General features: G+C 49.2%; 1 non-coding gene across 1 annotated transcript; it reads left to right on the top strand.

The window, feature by feature from the left end:
- Window positions 1-1,047: 1,047 nt before the first annotated feature.
- On the top strand, window positions 1,048-1,119 carry Trnae-uuc (transfer RNA glutamic acid (anticodon UUC)). The gene has a single exon. It is a non-coding gene; the product is annotated as a tRNA-Glu (tRNA).
- Window positions 1,120-4,308: the final 3,189 nt, after the last annotated feature.

The raw sequence follows: 4,308 nt of genomic DNA, 5'->3' as shown, positions 1-4,308 counted from the left end.
GAGTGGAGTGAATGGGAATGAATGAGTGGAGTGAGTAGTGAGTGGAGTGAGTGGGAGTGAGTGGAGTTGGTTTCAATGAGTGGCGTGAGTGGGTTTTGCTCTGACCGTCAATTTGTGGCAGGATGCGTCTAAAAACAAACACTGGCGAAGTAGATTTAAGACCGGGCGTTTTTGTGGAGGAAGGAAGGAGGAAGAGAGGGAGAGCTGGGTGGATCCTTTGGCAGCTGGGGAGGGGCGGAGGGAGATCAGGAGGGTAGGAGGAAACGATTGGGGGAAGGTGGTGAGGGTTAATAGTTTGGGGAATAAGATATTGAGGATGAGGGTTGGGAGGGATTGGGGTATTGGTGTTGGTGGAGGGACAGGGGCGGGAGGTGGGTGAGGGATGAGGCGTAGGGGGTAGGGGGCCGCAAAACAGTGCTGAGGTGGAGAGATTCGCTGAGCCACTAGATCAATACCTCCAGGAGCACCAGATTTATTCCTCGACCTCTCCTCCTTGGCTGAGTGAAGGAACAGCCGCGTGTCTGTCGAGGGGAGGGCTAGGCAGGGAAGGGGAAAAGGAGGGGAACCGATAAGCAAGGACGGGCAGCGAGTCGTATCAGTAAAGTTATCAGTGAACACAGGAATCACTGCTCCCTGCCATTAGTTCATCACACGGTGTCGTTGGAATGTAAGGCAATTTAAACAAGTTGTGCTTTGCCTGTAAGATTAAAGGAATCGCATACCGCCCCGCCGCCCTGCATGCACCACAGCACACCCATTAGCGTGGCAGGGGGCTTCGTTTATCCAACCTTGGCGGCGATGGTTTTGTGAGTCACTGTCTTGGAACATTGTACATAACCAAGTATTTAAGCTCTGGCCATGAACTGATTCGTTTTCTCGGCCAGTTTTAGCATTCAGTGTACAACACCTACAACGTTACCTTTTTCTTTTATTTCCAAATATCAGAGACTTTCCTTCTGTATTCGTAGCAGTATATCGTGTTGCGGTCTTGTAGGTTGAAAACTCGAGCAAAAGTTACATTTTAAAGCATCCGCTCTCTTCACAACGTCCCGTGTGGTCTAGTGGCTAGGATACCTGGCTTTCACCCAGGAGGCCCGGGTTCGATTCCCGGCACGGGAATATTACAATTTTTTTTCGTTCTGCTGTTTGACAGCAATATTGAGCAGCGTCATTCCAGCGCGTAGTATAACCATTAAACGCTCAGCGGGGGAAGGACGGGAGCCCCGGAGCGGAAAATTTATCGGAAGGCGTGTGGAGGGAAGGGGAGGGACGGCGCGGCACGCCACCACCACCACCACCACTGCCGAAATTATTGTTGGTTACCGAGACAACAACCGCTGTCACCACACCAATAAATCCATTACTACCACCACAGTCAAAACCGCGGCGAACTTATCAAAACTCCTATCAGTACACGAAAGCCATTAACACCCCCGCTACCAATCACCAAAACTCTTACCATAGCCATTACCGTCACCACCACCACCACCACCACCACCAAATACGCCACCACAAACACCAATACTAATACTATGTCCACCAGTACAACCACCACAAACACAACAGGTACCAATGTTATACAGTAACCAATATCACCACCACCACCACCACACACCTAAATCCTCTTACCTGCGTGCGGCCCCATGGCGTGCCTCCCCGCGGGTGGATCCCCCTCCCTAATGCGCTCCTTACCCGAACGTGTATCTGGCCATATATCACGTGCTCTGTGTGTGTGTGTGTGTGTGTGTGTGTGTGTGTGTGTGTGTGTGTGTGTGTGTGTGTTTGTGTATGCGTTCTCCCTTATACCTTCACTCCTCCGCCACCCCCCCCCACACACACACAAATAAAAAATAAAAAAACGAATGGGGAAAGTCATCCTATTCACCATGTTCCCTTGAGGCCTTTCTGTTGCCCCCATTACAAGCTCGGATCGGGGATTCAGGCAGGAGAGGGAAGGAGGGAAGCAAAGGAGAGAAGAAAGACCTGAAAGGAAGGCACGCAAAGGGAGGACGGATGGAAGAAGTCAGGACGGATGAAGGGAAGAGGGCGAAAGGCAATAAGGCTCTGGTAGTGTCGGGGTGTGAGTGATGAAATACCGTGGAGGCACTGACAAAGTAATCTTAGTAATGGTGTTGCGAGTTTGTGGCGCGACTACAACTCCTTCCGTGTGTGTGGGTGTGGGTGTGGGTGTGGGTGGGTGGGTGGGTAGATGGGTGTGGGTATGGGTGTGGTTGTGGTAATACTGATACTACTACTATGACTACGACTACGACTATACTATTACTACCACCACTACTACAACTACCACTACTACTAATACTAATAATACTGCTGCTACTACTACTACTACTACTATGACAACCGTTGGGCTACAAATTTGAATGTTACATACAATCAAAAGTAAAACAAAACAAACATACAAACAAAGTGAGGGGAGGGACCATGTGAGTCCGAGTTATTTGGGGGAATGGGAGTGATGGGGATCTGGAGGGGCGTACTGGGTGTCGCAAATCCAATGTAGGGCGGCGTCTGGTGGAGGTAATCCCCAGGTCAGTGCGAGGGTTATATGACATCGTGTGATCCGGTTCGCGTGGAGGTTTCGCTCGGGCACTCAGGTTACCCGGCTTAGCGTGGCGACGAGGTTCAGGGTCAGCGAGACAAAGAAGGGGAGTGAGGGCGATCCGCATTCACAGCTTACCGGAGAGTGCCTGCAGTGTGGTTCCCTGAGTGCCAAGGTCTGAATCACTGCCCCTTTCACTGAATACGTGGTGGCCAGGGGGGGTGGGGGTCTTCTTCCCAACCTTCCATCGTGCGTTCGTCATGCTCCACCTGAGTGACGAGGCTCCACGGCTATTTGAACGGACCTTACCTGTTTCAAAGTGGGCGAGATGGATTACCTGAGGGACCTTGGTGTGTCAGAGTGGGTGGACGTGGTAGAGGCGTCGGTAACACGCTCACCCATCACTAACTTTTTCAACAACACTAGCACACTGCACCCTCCTCCTGGCTCTTTGTGTGTGTGTGTGTGCGTGTGCGTGTGCGTGTGTGTGTGTGTGTGTGTGAATATTTGTGAGTGCGCGTGTGGGCGTGCGTAAAGAAGGAAGACATGGAGCAACGATTTTATATTTTCTGTAAGTTTACCGGAAGAGCTACATAACCAAGGAAGCGACAACTCGACCATGGCTTATACATGAGAATAAAAATTTCAAGCTCATTATGAAGGTTTTGGGAGAAAATAATGACTTTGTTGCCATTAAAATAATATTAAATAACAACTTCAGGAATGGAACACTGCTGTCTGAGGCCATTAAGGTCAAAATTATGTATTATATTTCTCTCTTGGATATTGCATACCCAAATGATCATCCATGTATGTATTGTATTGTGATTATTTGAAATTTTTATGACGGTTTATATTTGGTCTTGGAAATTGAATTTACATTTTAACTCTTGGCTTTACAGCAAGAGATGCAAATAGTGGCGGTGGAGATGGGGGGGGGAGGGGGGGGGGCAGTGGCTTGGGAGGGTGGTGTGAAGGGGTGACCTCGGAAGATGGGAGTGCGTGGGTTGTGGGATCGACGGGGCGTGGCCTCAGGGCTCAGGGGCCTTGTAGTGTTGGAGGGAACTGAGGGAAAAGGGGATGGGGCTGGAGGTGCAGGGAGGGACTTTTCTGGTTCATGTATTTAGGGAAATGACTAAGGGATACACGTTGACTCTTTTATACCCTTGGTCTTTGTTATATTCTTTTTTTATATTCTTTATTCTGTTTATCCTAGTGGTAGAGAAATATCTTTGGTTCATCCTTCTCGCACTGGCTTTGTTCTCATCCACACACACGGCTGTCTGTCCCTTTGGAGAACTCGTATCATCATTGAATATAATCCTAAAAGAGAATATGAACGTTTCGGTTTTAGGAATTGCAACGGATCGTGTTCGCCACTTTAATCGGTCTGGGAAAACATATGGGGAGCTCACTGGGCCGCGGGGGGGGGTTGTGAGCTGGCTGGTCAGGGTCTGGATCTATCTGTATGAAAATTGCCAAAAAAGGTCCGGTAGAGTCTAGGTCATTAAAGAGGAACAATCACAATCACCCGAAACACAGCCGCACCCTTTGCTGCTAAGTGACCGTGGTGCAACGGCCCTCCCGCGAAGCAGATACCTCCGCTCCGTCGCCAAAATAAATCAGCTTATTATTAAGACCTATAGAGAGACGTCAAGTTGCTTCAGAACAGACAAAAGATAGGAAAAAGTTATTTCATTTAGTTCACTGCCAGCTTCATAGAGAGATGTATACATATAGCGACGAGA

This window comes from Eriocheir sinensis, chromosome 1, assembly GCF_024679095.1.
Source record: "Eriocheir sinensis breed Jianghai 21 chromosome 1, ASM2467909v1, whole genome shotgun sequence".
Taxonomy (NCBI): domain Eukaryota; kingdom Metazoa; phylum Arthropoda; class Malacostraca; order Decapoda; family Varunidae; genus Eriocheir; species Eriocheir sinensis.
Note: the sequence above shows the minus strand (reverse complement) of the source record. Positions and strands in the feature narration are given on the sequence as shown.